The sequence below is a fragment of the Oryctolagus cuniculus genome, chromosome 11 (assembly GCF_051225735.1).
Source record: "Oryctolagus cuniculus isolate XC-2025 breed Fujian yellow rabbit chromosome 11, ASM5122573v1, whole genome shotgun sequence".
Taxonomy (NCBI): domain Eukaryota; kingdom Metazoa; phylum Chordata; class Mammalia; order Lagomorpha; family Leporidae; genus Oryctolagus; species Oryctolagus cuniculus.
In genome coordinates, this window is record NC_142877.1 from 35,009,883 (window position 1) to 35,026,370 (window position 16,488).

At 43.8% G+C, this 16,488-nt stretch overlaps 1 long non-coding RNA gene across 6 annotated transcripts in view; it reads right to left on the minus strand.

The window, feature by feature from the left end:
• Window positions 1-16,488, minus strand: part of LOC103348253 (uncharacterized) — a 173,236-nt gene that overhangs the window by 132,172 nt on the left and 24,576 nt on the right. For 4 of the 6 annotated variants that reach the window (XR_016215926.1, XR_016215925.1, XR_016215923.1 and 1 more), the window contains one exon: window positions 6,257-6,381. The exons of the other annotated variants lie outside the window; for them this stretch is intronic. This is a non-coding gene — a long non-coding RNA (uncharacterized LOC103348253). The remainder of the gene's footprint in view (window positions 1-6,256; window positions 6,382-16,488) is intronic. 6 annotated transcript variants of the gene reach the window in all.

The following is a 16,488-nucleotide window of genomic DNA, read 5'->3' on the forward strand; positions in this document are numbered from 1 at the left end:
TAATTATGTCTTTGCATTATACTATTTTAAAAAGTGCCAGCACTGATGAAATTTGAGGACCATTATAATATTCATCCTAATAACAGAAAAGAAATCATTACTAAGAAACTAGTTGCTGTGGCTCAAAGGGAAAAAATGTCTTTAAGAGGACTGAGAAGCTGGCATCATGATGCAGCAGGTCTAACCACCATCCACATGCCAGCATCCCATATGGGAGCCGGTTTGAGACCCGGCTGCTCCACTTCTGATCCAGCTCCCTGCTAATATGCCTTGGAATGAAGCAAAAGATGGCCCAAGTGCTTGGGCCCCTGTATCCATGTGAGAGACCAGAAGAAGCTCTTGGCTGCTCCTCACTTCAGTCTGGCCCAGCCCTGGCTATTGCAGCCATTTGGGGAGTGAAGCAGTGGATGCAAAATCTCTCTCTGTTTCTCTTCCTTTCTCTCTCTGTAACTCTGCTTTTCAAATAAATAAATAAATCTTTTAAAAAAGAGGACCGAACCACTTAAAATTCTCATTTTTGCCCCAATGACTATCAAGCATATTCCAACTTACCACTACAGATCTCAAGATTCTGTGTTAGGTTGGCAAGACTCACTCTCCCTAAAATAACTCTAGCCTAAATGGGTAGGATGAGATACAATGCAAAAGTCTGAAGCCAACTCCTTAACTTTTGGCTTCCAGTCAAGCCTTCAGAGGTGACAACAGAATAAATGTCAGGAAAGATCAGAGATTGATACTACATCGTGAAATTCTCAACATCTATTGGAACTTGGCACTTTAAAAAAAAATAATGGAGCATTTGAGCTTTTAGAGAGATTGGAGAATCCTAAAACCTCTAGCTTGTTCAGTGGGCATTGTCTAATCTGATTTCATTTTGAGATTGTATCAGAATACCCAGCTTGGTCATCAGATAGAAAAATTCTAGGTCACGAGAGGAAGATAAGTATTCAGATCCTCGCTGTGCCACTGAGCAAAAATTTGAGCAAATTCCATAGGTTTTGCAAACTTCATTCTCCCCACAAATGTTTATTGAGCATCTATAGTGTTCCATGTGCTAGGAATAAAACAGTCCACAAGATCAAGTCTTTGTTTTCAGAGAACTCACATTCTAGACTAGACACATGATAAACAGATAAATAAATGTACAAAGAGGATATGAAAACAATAAGGACGTTTAAAGGGAAACGCAAGATGCTAGGGATAGGGTGCTATTGGAGATAGGACTTTCTTTTGGGCAGTGAAATTAAACGAATACCTAGGGGAAGTAAGCTCGAAGTGGAGGAGATGGCATGTGTGGAAGCCACAGGGAGGGTTGTGGCTGTGCCTGGTGTGTCCAAAGAACAGAAAGAAGGTCAGTGTTGCTAAAGGAGGGAGAGGAGAGGAGGGGAGGGGAGGGAAGGGGAGGGAAGGAGGAGGGAGGGGAGGAGGAGAAAGAGACAGCCCAACATAATAGGTGCCTCATGGTGGCCAGCCCCGTAGGCTTGGTCCTGACCTTGATGGGAAGGCAGTGGAGGGACCTGGGCAGCCAAACTGTGACCTAACTCTGGTTCCAGGAGTGTGACCTTGGCTTCCAAACGCACTAGGGTCCTCCATTGCCCCTCTGGGATCAGTGGCTCCCAATCGGCCCAAGCAAATCCAGGCCTGGGGCAGCTCTTTCATCCCAGAGGCCCTGGGAAGTACAATTCCCTCACCATCCCCTGCAGCCCCTAAGCTCCTTTGCTTTGCTGAGCTGTACCCTTTGGGTGGTTTGAGACTGAAACCACTTCCCCCCACCCCCACCTTGCTGCCATCATCCCACTGACCTTTCTTCCCAAAAGATCAACTGAAAAGGTCGTTGGGCTTCAAGATCTTGGCCTTTACCCAGCAGAGCGATTATTTTGTGGATGCTCAAGGCTCTGCGATCTTATTTCGTTTTTCTGGGTCACCTGCTTGCCGCAAATTCATCTGAATACATCAGTCTGACATTTTTAGAGCTATAAATTAGAGCCACATTTTTACCCGCCTGCATAAATTCAAGCTAAGAGCTTGGGCAGGGGTCCCAAGGCGGCGGAGACACAGGGGTCTGGAATGAGGCCTCTCTGCACCACTCTGTCTTAGCTGCTGCAAAAACCCTGAATCATTTCCCTGTTTCTGTTTTTCCCTTCCTGGGCAACGTTCCCGCTGCAGAGGAACCCTGGAGCGGAGCGATCGCCTCCCTTCAGCGGCCGCTGGCTCAGGGAGCCTCAGCTCTGAGCGGAGCAGAAGGCAAAGGCGCAGGGGGCGAGGAGCTGGCAGCCGCCCAGCGGGCGGCGCGGAGGGCGGCGCGGAGGGCGTGGGCAGTGGGGAATCTGCCGGGCTGCGCCGCAGTGGGTTGGGTGCGGGTGATTGGCTTGCCTGCGCAGGCTGGGAGGCGGGATTCCTGACTCACTGCGGCACAGGCAGCGCCCGCCACAAGCACAGGGCTGGAGCGGCGCCTCCCCGCCCCCTGCAATCTGCTACCCAGGCAAGGGGCGCCTGCGAGGCTTCCCAGGGTCAGGGGTCCGCCTGGGGGCCTTCCAAACAGCCCATGCGCATTTCCACAGCAGCCCTCAGGGCCACTGTCTTGTCGCTGTTTGTTTATTTCTACATGCGCCCCTGGAGACTGTGAGAGCAGAGCCTTCTAATCCACCCCCAGAAGAATTCCGGGCCACGCATTTGGCACAGTGCCTGGCTTGTCTTCACAACTTGGGAGATCAGGAGACCTGCGGTGGAAAGCAGCCGGGAGGGAAGAGGCAAAGGAGGAGAGGTGGAGGCGGAGAGGAGCGCAAGTGCAGGGGAACTTGGCTTCTGTGCCTGCACACTGCAGGAAATATCTCTGGGTGATACAGAAACGAAAAGTGCAGGGCGATGAGGGGGCTCAGCTGGGCTGCCCCTCACACACTCTGGCTGTCACCCTCAGATTTAGTCTCCTGTCATTACAGGGATGGTGGTGAGGAGGCAAGAAGAGGACTGGGAGGAAGGGATGGGGAGGAGGGGGGTTGTTCTCAAAAAATGAGGAGTCATCAATAGGCCACTGGCTCCAAACCACCCACTGTCCCCAAAGGAAAACAGGTCATCATAACCCCAGAATCCGCAGAGCATGGAGGAGTCTCAGATGGCATCTGGCACCCATTTTTCAGATAAGGAAACTGAGGCACACAGCAATCAAGGTTAGGCTTGGAATTTCCAATTCACTAGTTTGCCTACTGCACAGAAATAACTTTCCCTGAGCATAGTCTTCTCCTGGTCTCTCCAGACTTACAATGCCAGGGAAAGCCCTACAGTGTGGTTTACCAGGGCCTCGACCCTGGTAAAAGGAACATCGTGGAATTCTGGACACTGAGACCCAAGCAGGCAGCAGCTGCTGACATCCCCCACTCAGCCCTGAGCTGCACGCAGCTGCCAGCGCCAGCCAAGGACCAGTTTCTGGGCCATCTCTGCACACGGAGAGGTTTGTCTTTGGCAGTAGCAAAAACAGATTTTGCCATCTCATTCCCATATTTGCAGTCTCCAGCTGGCTTCTTGTGATTGGCCAGAACTTTTCCTCACCGGAGAGATGGAGAGAATCCGGTCCTCTAACCAGCTGGGAGGAAACACTGCAGCCGCAAAGGTGGGAAAGACTGTTCCAGCCCACAGCGATGGGTCAGGTGTGGGCGCCGCAGGCTGAGTAGATGCCAGGGCCTCTACACTTGACCCTCGGGGAAGCCGTCTCTGACACGGGGGCTAACCTTCTATACTTTTCAGTCTGTAATTGGGGGTTTCACTGTGTAGACCTTGGCTTCCTGGAACACAAGGCTTTTCTAAATTTAATTGCTAAAATTGTCATCAGGACTGGCAGCTTGTGCACACAGAAGGTGGCTGTTAATATTTGTACTCTTCTGTACTCCTGGGGGCACTCAGAGCTTCCTGCTTATCTACCCCAGTCTGTTCTCGTATCTGCTGCACCACACACACTTGGCTTCCTCTGGAGTCAGCAGCTCTATCCTAAGAGATGCACCCCTTCCAACCATTCCACAGCACTCCCAGGCATTCCCAAGGTTAAGGCTTGGTTAGCGGTTGATATCCCCAGTGCATCAGTTCTGTGCTTTGGCTGTTCATTAGGGTTGCTTGTAGAGTTTAATACTGATCCCCAGACCATACCTCAGACTAATTCTGAAGTTGTTTTCTAAATGTTCTCCCTGGTGACGATAACATACAGTAAGGCTGAAATCCTCTGCTCTGATGCTATTGGGTTTGCCAACTGCTTATGTTCTCCCTTCTAGAAACAGCGTCTATATTCCTTTGGAAATCCCACATTGTCTTTTTTTTAAATGATTTATTTAGTTACTTGAAAGGCAGAGCAACAGAGAAAGAGAAGGTAGGGGGAATGAGACACAGAAAGAGACCTTCCCATCCACAGTTCACTCTTCAAACGGCCGCAACAGCCGGGTCTGGGCTGGGCCAAATCCAGAAGTGAGAAACTTCTTCTGGGTCTCCCACATGGCTTCTGCTGCCTTCCTGCGTGTATTAGTGGGAAGCTGGCTAGGAAGCAAAGGAGGTGGGACTCCAACAGGCCATGTGAAATAGAATGCTGGCCTCCCAAATGTCAGCTTAACCTGTTATGACACAATACTACCCCTGCCACATTCATGTGATTGATATGAATCCAACTCTCACTTCCCATGCTACACAGCGCTTTTTCATTCCCCTGGAGAAAGTGATTGGTTCAGTCACAATATGTGATATAAAGAGGACCAATAAGAATCAGTCTTGGCCGGCGCCGCGGCTCACTAGGCTAATCCTCCGCCTAGCGGCGCCGGCACACCGGGTTCTAGTCCCGGTTGGGGCGCCGGATTCTGTCCCGGTTGCCCCTCTTCCAGGCCAGCCCTCTGCTGTGGCCAGGGAGTGCAGTGGAGGATGGCCCAGGTGCTTGGGCCCTGCACCCCATGGGAGACCAGGAAAAGCACCTGGCTCCTGGCTCCTGCCATCGGATCAGCGCGGTGCGCCGGCCGCAGCGCGCCGGCCGCGGCGGCCATTGGAGGGTGAACCAACGGCAAAGGAAGACCTTTCTCTCTGTCTGTCTCTCTCTCTCACTATCCACTCTGCCTGTCAAAAAAAAAAAAAAAAAAAAAGAATCAGTCTTAGACTTGCTGAAATTATTGGGGAGAGAAACGTTTCTTTCTGCTACAGTTATTCAACAGAAACCATGGAAGTCTTGGGCTCTCAGCAGCTCAGAGGCTCAGAAAGGCTGCCGGTCAATCCAACAAAAATGAAGATAACTTTCTAATGGGATGAAAGAGGCTGAAACCTAATTAAAACCATTGTCTGAAGGCAGCTACTTTTCAGTAACAGAAACAGATTCCCCTTTTTTCCCTCAAGCCAGTTTGAGTTGAGGTTCCAATGATATTCCACGTCATAGTAGAGTTAGTCTGATGCATAGCTAGGTATTACCTTGAAATACAGAGAAAAGAGCTCTGATCTAACAGAACACCAAACAAGCAAGTTGAAGTGTTCATGACAAAAGATCCCAGGCATCTAAAGATAGCAGAGTGCTGGCCACCTCAAGGACAATGGCTCCCAGAAAAGAGGAGTGAGAACACTAAAAACAAACATGTCGTGTCCCATTATTTTCTTCAGTGAATAGCAAGCACCAAACCTAGCTTAGCCTTAGCTAAATATGAAAGAGTTTAAGAAATGAATAAAAAGGTTCCAGGATTAAATTTTAAGCATTTCTGCTGGAGCTTTTATAACACCCAATATAGCAAGGCATAGGAAGTTTATAATAGCCAATACCACAAAAGCATAGGAAGTCTACAAAAACATAAGGCTGTCAAAACAATACGCTGGATTCTTTAGATTCCCTTCTTAGTTGGGACAGGTTACCTTGAACTTGTGACATCTGTTGGAAGGTACAAGTGAAACGAGTAATAGACTACTGGACTAAGCAGCTCTGTTTCTGAGCATGGCTGGCTATTGGCTGGGATGACACAGAGTTACTAGCCCATATGTCTCTCATCCTTCAGAGCCTTGCCTGGGCTTATTCACAGGGTGGAGTCAGGGTTCAAGAGCAGCAGAAGATCACACAAGGTCTCTGGAGATCTAGTCTCACAACTTGCTCACTGTCATTCCACCATGACCTACTTGTCAAAGCAAATCAACAATGCTATTTCTTGATGGAAGAAGTTGCAAAGTCACATTGCAGAGAGTCAATGAGAACTTGGAGGTTATGTAACCTAATCTTAACCATTCAACAGATGAAAGCTAAAGCCAAAGCACTCACCTGAGTCCCCCTCCGATTATGGAGGGTTATTCTGGGTTCCACATTGGCACTGCCCACATAGATGCTCTGTCTGCTCTGCATTCATGTCCAATACTATGCAGGTCATGTGGCTCCTCATTAAAGGCCTATGAAGTGATTAAGGCAGACAGTGTATAAATTTGCTTCTTTACAATGGAAAAAGCTGATATCTTGTTCTCAAGGTCATGCACTGGGATTTTTTTTCTGGGCTGAGTTGTGCCAATGTCACACAAAATAAGACACTGATTCTATCCATACAGGCTATAGAGTTTACCAGTGAAGTGGTATGGCTGGCCCTTGAATCAAGGTCTCTGATTTCCTCCTCTGAGTTACTTTTCTCTTTTCAATTTTTTTAAATTGATTTTTAAAGCAGAGACAGAAAGACAGATGGAGACAGATCTCCCATCCTCTGGTTCTCTCCCCAAACACCTACAGGCCAAGCCAAAGCCGAGAGTCCAGAACACCATCAAAGTCTCCCACACGGGTGGCAGGGACTCAAGTCCTTGAGCCATCATCTGCTGCCTCCTAAGGTGCACATTAGCAGGAAGCTGAAAGAGAAGTAGGGTAACCAGGACTTGAACCAGGCACTCTGATATGGGGTGCAGATGTCCCACTTGGAGACCCATGCATGTATTCTTCATCCCCTTATACTGCTATGGTTTTCCTAATACTTGTTGGTATATCAAAAACCATTGTAGGGGCCGGCGCCGTGGCTCAATAGGCTAATCCTCCACCTAGCAGTGCTGGCACACCGGGTTCTAGTCCCAGTCGGGGCGCCGGATTCTTTCCCAGTTACCCCTCTTCCAGGCCAGCTCTCTGCTGTGGCCCGGGAGTGCAGTGGAGGATGGCCTAAGTGCTTGGGCCCTGCACCCCATGGGAGACCAGGAGAAACACCTGGCTCCTGCCTTCGGATCAGCACGGTGCGCCAACCACAGCGCGCCAGCTGTGGCGGCCACTGGAGCGTGAACCAACAGCAAAAGGAAGACCTTTCTCTCTGTCTCTCTCTCTCACTATCCACTCTGCATGTCAAAAAAAAAAAAATTGTAGGGACCCACACTGTGGCTTAGCAGGTAAAGCTGCCACCTGCCATGCCAGCATCCCATGTGGGCACCGGTTCAAGTCCCAGCTGCTCCACTTCCAATCCAGCTACTTGCTATTGTGCCTGGGAAAGCAGCAGGAGACATCCCAAATCCTTGGGCCCCTGCACCTGCATGGGAGGTCCAGAAGAAACTCCAGGCTCCTGGCTTCAGATCAGTCCAGCTGCAGCCATTGCGGCCATTTGGGGAGTGAACCAGCAGATGAAAGACTTCTCTCTGTCTCTCAAATAAATTAATAAATCTTCAAAAAAAATTGTATTTGTGACGGGGGGATTTGTTCTCAGAGCCCTCAGGCTTCCTTCATTCCTATCTCTCCTTCCTGCCAAAGACAGTGTTCTCTTTGATTACTCAGCATTGTGTACTCTACTCTCTTTGCTGGGAAAGGGCCCAGACTTTGTGGTGGCTGAATACGAATGATGGGCAAAGTCCAGAAAAAGCAGGAGGAAAGGAGAGATTAGGTAGGAGAGCTATGTGTGGTAGGGCTGTAGGAAAACCTGAGCTGGGGCATAGAAAGAAATTTAGAAAATTAGAAAAACAAGAGGTTATATTAAAACTGGGTAGAATAAGGATTTTTCTAAATGATGTGCTATTATGAATAGGATTTCTTTTAATTTTCTTCTAGATAGTCAACTAAAGTTTGATCTACCTTTTATTTGTACTACTTTCAGCTACTAACTGTGTTGGATTTATAATGGAACACTTTGGCAGGCCTAGATCACATGGGAAGTGGGAATTTATATGGGAAAAATATAGTTAGGAATCGTTATATCCCTTGGCAAGATAACCAAAGTTTTTAACTTCACAAGATGCTTGGTCCAAATCAGAACATCAATTGCTCTTTTCTCAAGGAAAAAAATCAAAACCTAAGTTGCATATTTTACTCATATTTCATTGGTTTTTCCAATGATCTCATCTAGGATACCACATCACATTTAATTGTCATTTCACCTTACATGATTGCTCAGAGCTGTGACAGTTTCTCCAACTATGCTTGTTTTGGGTGACTGTGGAAGTTTTGAAGGGAGCTGGTCAGATATTTGGTAGGTGGTCCCTCAGTTTTCCTTTTTTGTTTTTAGGATTAGACTTGGTTATGCATTCATGGAGAAGGCAAAATGGCATTTTAAAACCATCCTATCAAGTGTATATACCATCAATATGACTTATCTCTAATGATGTTAACCTTGACTGTCTGAATAAGGTTTCTCCACTGTAATACTACTTTTTACTCCCTGTCCCTACTGTATTCTTTAGAATGGAGTTGTTAGTTACAGCCCATGCTTAAGGGGATGGCAGTTTCATCTTTTACTGTGGTAAAGGATTTTATTTACTGTCATTTCATTTAAAGTTAGCCTGGGAAAGGGAATGAGTGTGCAATGGACAATAATGCTGTGATGTGTAAGGGAGTTCTCATGCTGGAAGCAGGGTGGGCAGGAATGTGGCTTTGCTGGAAATGGGGAGCCACGTGATGGTGAATGGAATACGTGGGGAAAAAGGGAGAAAATTTAGCAGCTGTTCTTAGTGGGAGACTTTAGTGAGAGATTTCTGGAGGGGGTATTGTAAATGTTTTCTTGGTGGCATACTGTACAAAACCCTTTTACTATATCTTTGAGGAAATTTATTGTAAAAGTTTACATTTGTCTTCAAGGCATTGGAAGCTACACTGCTGTCACTTCCAGGCAGACTGGTCCACAAAAGAGTCCTACCATTTTGGGGCTGCATCAGCATACAATAAATTGAACTGCTCTAGATATGGAAAAGAAAATGTGTGATATATACTCTTTTGAGCATTGTTTGATTTCTTCAACCCCATGGGACTTTATGAACAGTCTTATGATGATACATTCCTTCAATAGCATTCAGTAGTTTCATAGCAACTTCCTGTTATTTGTCAGAATGTGAAAAGAGTAGAAAGGTTGGTTATGGCATCTTTGATTTATTTTGAAGACTGAACTCGTCTATGATCTTTTATTAATTATTATTACTTTATAGTTATATTGGACTCCATTGTGACCTGTATACTTTCTGATCATTGCTTTTTATTTATATATAATTGATTTTTAAGTATGTTTCAGAGAGAAAGATTGTTTTTCACTTAACACCTGTTAACTGATGGGCTCTTGTTGCTGTTTCCATCATGCACATTTTTATCAAAAGATGAAGCCTCAATAACTTACACTGAGTGATTTAGCATAGTGAAAGACGCTAATGGTATGATTTGTGATCCCACAATGGATATGCATTTTTCAACTAGAAAGATGGTTTCAGTGCTCAGGGAAGAAGTAAACATATTCTAAACAAGCTGTGGTCAGCTAAACAAGGTGAGTAAGTGGGTTCTTTCTTGGGAATTGCCAGAAATCAGGGCATACGTCGGTCCATCCACGGAGAACAGTTAAAGTAATGGATGTCTGGCAAGCGTCCACAGAAATCCCTTGGCTGTGAAGCAGAAGCAGGACATGGAGCAGGTGTTCTTTCCGCTATTCCTAGGCACAAAAAGTAATTTCTAGCACAAGCTATGGCAGAAGGAGATACAGAAAATCAACCAAGCTTAATTTCATCTCACATGTCCTCTGTGTACCAAGAATGCATGGAAATTTCATTCATGAAGCAAACAAGAAAGAAATGCTGAGAGTTTTTAAAGAACCAATCTTAGTGGTAAGCCTGGGACAGGCAAATATTCCCAATAATTCAGACAATTACTGTTACAAGGCCAGTTTCCAAGTGACATTGTGATACAAATGTAGCTCCTTTTCTTATTCTGCTGATTTATTAAAATAAAGACACTTTCATGCTGTTTGCTGTCTACCAATAGCATTAATAGTAACAATAACAATGAAAAAGTTGTCTAGTATTTATTGTCTAGTATTTACCACAGAATACAAAACTTCTTTCGTTTTTCATTGCTTGATCTCACTGGTTTCCGAAGCCATCTCTGCTTTGAAAAGAAACAAGGTTGCCAATGTAGACCTTCATTTGAGCTTTTGTCTGAACCACATGGGTCCCCCAAGTCCCTACTTTACAGAGGCCTTAAGCTTGGTATCTGCAGTATTACTTGGTAACCCCAAGTATTCTAGGGTTTGCTTTTTAAGACTGTTAGAAAATGCTAAAATTCAGTAAACTGAGTTACCTTTGCGTTAGAAAAACAAAATGGAGTATTCCGTAGGAAAATAAATAAAATTCTGTTTCAAGGTCAAAATCTTGAGGACAGTGAGATATAAACCACAGAAGAGGACCATCTCTGGGAAAACTCTAATTCAAGGCCAAAAGCAGTAAGAGTCTGAGAAAAGGCACTCCTGGCCCACAGGAAGTGCTTCTTCCAATGCTGTGTATGAAAATGCTTTGTAAGACAAGCAGCTCCCAATCTTGGACTGAATCCAAATTGCCATTAGGTTAAAATGTCTATTCAGGCCCATACCCTTATTACCATGGTGGTAGGCCTAGGTACTCCATAGACTGTCCATGAACATTTGATTGGTTAACTGTTCTAACCTGCCCATTTATTTGTTTTCACCCTGTACCTACAGCTAATGTACCCTTAAGTAAAAAGGAAGACACAGATGATAACTAAATAAAACTAATCTAGATCATTTCTAATGTGTTGGCCTTCTAAGACTTGTCACTTAGGTTAAAAAAGGATAGTCTATGGCTGGCACCGCGGCTCAATAGGCTAATCCTCCGCCTGTGGCGCCGGCACACCGGGTTCTAGTCCCGGTTGGGGTGCCGGATTCTGTCCTGGTTGCCCCTCTTCCAGGCTAGCTCTCTGCTGTGGCCCAAGAGTGCAGTGGAGGATGGCCCAAGTGCTTGGGCCCTTCATCCCATGGGAGACCAGGAGAAGCACCTGGCTCCTGCCATTGGATCAGCGCGGTACACCGGCCACAGCGGCCATTGGAGGGTGAACCAACAGCAAAGGAAGACCTTTCTCTATGTCTCTCTCTCTCACTGTCCACTCTGCCTTTCAAAAAAAAAAAAAAAAAAAAAAAAAAGATAGTCTTGGGGCCAGTGCTGTGACATAGTAGGCTAAGCCTCTGCCTGCAGTGAGAGCATCCCTTATGGACACCAGTCACCAGTTCCTGGCTGCTCCGCTTCCAATCCAGCTCTCTGTTTATGGCCGGGGGAAGCAGTGGAGGATGACCCAACTGCACCCACGTGGGAAGACCCAGAAGAAGCTCTTGGCTCCTAGCTTCAGATCAGCCCAGCTCTGGCCATTGTGGCCATTTGGGGAGTAAACCAGCAGATGGAAGACCTTTCTCTCTGTTTCTCCCTTTCTCTGCAACGCTACCTCTCAAATAAATAAAATCTTTTAAAAATGATGCTCTTATTTTTTATTTATTTGAGAGGCAGAGAGATAGAGACAGACACAAAGAGCTTCCATTCACTGGTTCATTTTTGAAATGCCTACACCAACTGGGCTGATCGTCCATGTGGATGGCAGGGACTGAACTCTAAGCTATCAGCACTGCCTCTAGGGGTGAACATTAGCAGGAAACTGGAATTGACAGCAGAGCTGGGATTCAAACCCAGACATTGATATGGGATAGATGCATCCCAAGTGACTTATTAACCAAATGTCTGCTCCTATTATTTTTAAAAAACTTACATAATTATAGTAAAATCAGCCTCATCTAGCTAAAAATACTGTAATTGTAAAGTAATAAATGCTTATTACAGAAAATAGTTAAAATTTTATAAAGCCATCAACCAGAAAGATACACTTTATGTGTATACATATAAATATAGGGTTATATAGAACACATATATAGTTTTGTATCTGGCTCAATTAACTTAGCAGCTTTTAGACACATTTTCACCATTTAATGAAATATTGTTTAGGAACATAAGTTTAATAACTGTTTAATGCTGATCCCAAAGATAAGTGCCAATTTTATTATTTTGAGGCATTTAGAGTTTTCCCAATATTTTTTTCTGAAGTCAATAATGCTCTACTATTTGCCTGCAGTTTCCAAAGCACACTTGATTTCTGTTTTTGTCTTTCTCTTTATGTATTAGTTATGATCATTGAATTACAATTCTGTCACTGAGAAAGGTCTTAGAAAAAATATCCCTCACTCTGTTCTAAGGAGTTATACTTTGAAACCTTTCAAACATACAATTACATAGAATGATGAAAGAAATATTAATACATTATATCTTATTCTGAAATTTTAATCAAAATAGCCAGAACAGTACATATAAAACTCAAGCTCAGTTTTTTCTCTTTCTGTGTTTTATCTTGTCTTCTTTCAAGCTGACTGGGGTAAATTTCTGTGTATCACACTCAGTCTAGGTTTTTATATTTTTGCTACACACATATGGGAAATATATAGAGTTTTTTAAATATGGATAATTGTTAGCAGACTGAATGTAATATTTTGCCATTTATTTTCCATTCAATATTTCTTTTCATCTATTTATGTGGATTTATGTAACTTGCAAATGCTACGTGGCATTCCATCATGTGACTATGTAATCTACTTGTTATCCATTCCATATTTTATGGATATTTAGGTTCTTGCCAAATTTTCTCTAATAAAGGCAGTGCTACAGTATATTCTGGGCTTTTTTCATATCTTTAATGGTCATTTGTAATGGTAACTTTCTTTTACTTAGTACTGTCTGATGCAGCAAATGCCTTTTCTATTCCTTTATTTCGAACTTTTCTGAGTCTTCTAAGTATATTTCTAGACAGTAGCAAGTAGTTTATTTTTATACACTCAGCTTATCTCTACCTTTTATAAATCTATCTACAATTTCTGACACATTTGAAGTTATGTCTGCTATATTTAATCATATATTCCCTTTGAGAGCTTTTTCTGCTTCTTCTTCCTGCCCCTGAACTCCATTGGATCTATTTCCTTCTGATGCCCTCCATTGATTTAGAAGTCATATTTTATTTCTACAGTTTTAGCAGTTGCCCTTAAATATTTAGAACGTATACTTAAAAACTACTTTTATTTCAAGCTTTTGGCATCTCGGCCCTTCTTCCAAACAATACAATACTTTAGAATGCACTAACTCTATCCTATTCTTTGTCATGTTATTTATGTCCCATTTATGTCCCATTATATTTTGACACTTCTGTATGTTTGAAGTGGAAAGAGAGATAACTTGGATCAATTCAGTCTTTAATTTGGAGTCTCATAATTTTGATTATTGGCGACAACTAACTGAGCACCAAAGGGGAAACTTGTTGAAGTGAAATGGACACTATGAGAAACAGTGACTTGATCAGCTCTTGTCCTGATGGTTGATGTACAGTGTAATACTTTATCCATTTTAGTATTTTTTTTGTTCTAGTACCATTGGTTGAACTCTTTAATTAACACACAATTATTCTTAGGCGTTTAAATTTTAACTGAAAAGTGATCCCTGTTAGGAATTTGGAAAACATTATGTTGAGTGAAATAAGCCAATCCTAAAGGGACAAATACCACTTGTTCTCCTTGATAGGTGACAACTAACTGAGCACCAAAAAGGAAACCTGTTAAAGTGAAATGAACACTATGAGAAACGGTGACTTGATCAGCCCTCACCCTGACTGTTGATGAGCAGCTTAATATGTTATCCCTCTTAGTATTTTTTTGTTTGTTCTACTTAATACTTTTGGTTGAATACTGTAATCAATATACAATTCTTCTTAAGTGCTGAAACTTAACTGAAAAGTGATCGCTGTTAAATATAAGAGTGGGAATAAGAGAGGGAAGAGATGTGCAATTCGGGACATGCTCAAGCTGACTTACCTCAAACAGTAGAGTTAGAAACATACCAGGGGATTCGAATTCAATCCCATCGAGGTGGCATGTACCAATGCCATCTCACTAGTCCCAGTGATCAATTTCTGTTCACAATTGATCGTAATGATAGGACTAAGAACCAAAGGGATCACATAAACAAGAATAGTGTCTGCAAATACTAGCTGATAGAATCAAAAAGGGAAAGAATGATCCAACATGGGAAGTGAGATACACAGCAGACCCATAGAATGGCAAATGTCCTAACAGCACTCTGGCCTCATAATCAGCCCTTAAGGCATGCGGATCCGGCTGAAATGCCCATGAGAGTATTTCAGGCATGGAAAGCCAAGACACTCTGGGGGAAAAAAAACCTAAATGAAAGATCTCCACGAGTGAGATCCCAGTGGAAAGAATGGGTCATCAAAGAAGGAGGTACCTTTCTCTGAAGGGAGGAGAGAACTTCCACTTTGACCATGGCCTTGTCTAAAAATGATCAGAGTCAGTGAACTCAGGGGGCTTCCATAGCCTTGGCAGCTCATGACAAGAGCCTAGGGTGATTACTGAGGCCATAAACAAGAGTGTCAATTTGTTAAGTCAACAACAGGAGTCACTGTGCACTTACTCCTCATGTAGGATCTCTGTCCTTAGTGTGCTGTACATTGAGATCTAATGCTATAACTAGTACTCAAACAGTATTTTTCACTTTATGTTTCTGTGTGGGAGCAAACTGTTGAAATCTTTACTTAATGTATGCTAAACTGATCTTCTGTATATAAAGAGAATCGAAAATGAATCTTGATGTGAATGGAAGGGGAGAGGGAGTGGATAAGGGGAGGGTTGCGGGTTGGAGGGACGTTATGGGGGGGAAGCCATTGTAATCAATATTCTGTACTTTGGAAATTTATATTCATTAAATAAAAGTTAAAAAAAATTTAAAAAAAATTAAAAAAAATTCCTGATGAGTGTGCACCAAAATATGGATAGTAATTATTTTAAGACTGTATGATTAGAAGTAATTTTAAAATTCTTTTCTATTGTGGGGAGCAACTCGGACTAGACTAAGTTACTGGAATTAAGACTTATTCTATGCATCTGCTCTCCCACAATATGGCGCTGAGAAGGGAGGAAACAGCTTCTACACAGCTGCCTCCAGTTCAACTAATAGACTGTGGGACCTGCTCCTGATTGGAGGAGAGCAGCATACTCGGCATGTGGGTAGCAGAGTTGGGATTGGCGGAAGAGGACTATAAAGGAGGAGAGAGACAACATGCACGAGGAACATCTAAGGGGAACATCTAAGGGGAACACCTGAGCAGCCCCCGAGAGAGCCGGCCGGCGGTGTGCCACTCCCCCGCGGAAGTGGGGAATGTGGCAGGGGGAACCGCCCTTCCACAGAGGTGGAAGGGTGGTAGCCAACCCGGGAAGAACCAGCAGCAAACCCTGGGAGGGCCGAGCAGACAAAAGAACAGCGCAGGGTCCTGTGTCGTTCCTCCACGAAGAGGGGGAGCGACATCTATGTTTTTGCCTTTCTATATGTTCTCTTTTCTTCCATGGTTAAAAAAAAAAGTGGGAAACTGAACAGAGAAATTAAAAATAAAGAAAAGAAAGAGGGAAGGAAAAATGGAAAGTACCTTTCTTTACTATTTTGTTCTCATCTTGCTCTGTTGTTTTCTTTTTTAATAAATTTTATTTATTATTTATTTGAAAGGCAGAGAAGTAGAGACAGGAACAGAAATAGCTAGAGACAGAACTCCCATCCACTGGTTCATACTCCCAAAGCCCATAACAGTCATGGCTTCTCCAAGTTGGTGAAACTGCTCTTCTGGAACATGGAAATGATTCCCATTCAATCTAGCCAGAGTGGCCCACTCTGCAGCCCTCTACCACAAAATCACCATACCCTTTACTGGGAAGAGCCCCCTGATCAGGGAACTCCTAAGAGTGACTGGGTTACAACCCAGTTCCCTCAGCTGTCTAACATACCTCTCTGTCCTCTGTCCCCTGGGACATTTAGGGGATTTGATTCCTTTTAAAGCATTCTCAGAATAAAGTAAGGGCATCAGCTTTGTTGCTACTCAACCACATCATGTCATTTGGCCTTACCTTCCCCCTTTTGGCATAGGACTCATCTAATGATTTCTAAATTTCCCTAGGATCTGCTGCTAAAACGGAACAATAATTTTCCCTGCTCTGGTGTGCCTCTAAAGCTGTCTACTTATTTCTCCCACTGTATCATCTCAGATGCTTTTGGCGCTAAATAAAGAAACCCTGGATCAAACTGGATTAAACAAGAAAGCATCCTTATATCACAAAACTGGAAATCTGGCATGAGGACTGGCAGACTCAAAAGCTCAACTGTGTCAAGCAGGTCACGGCTCCTTTCTCTCTT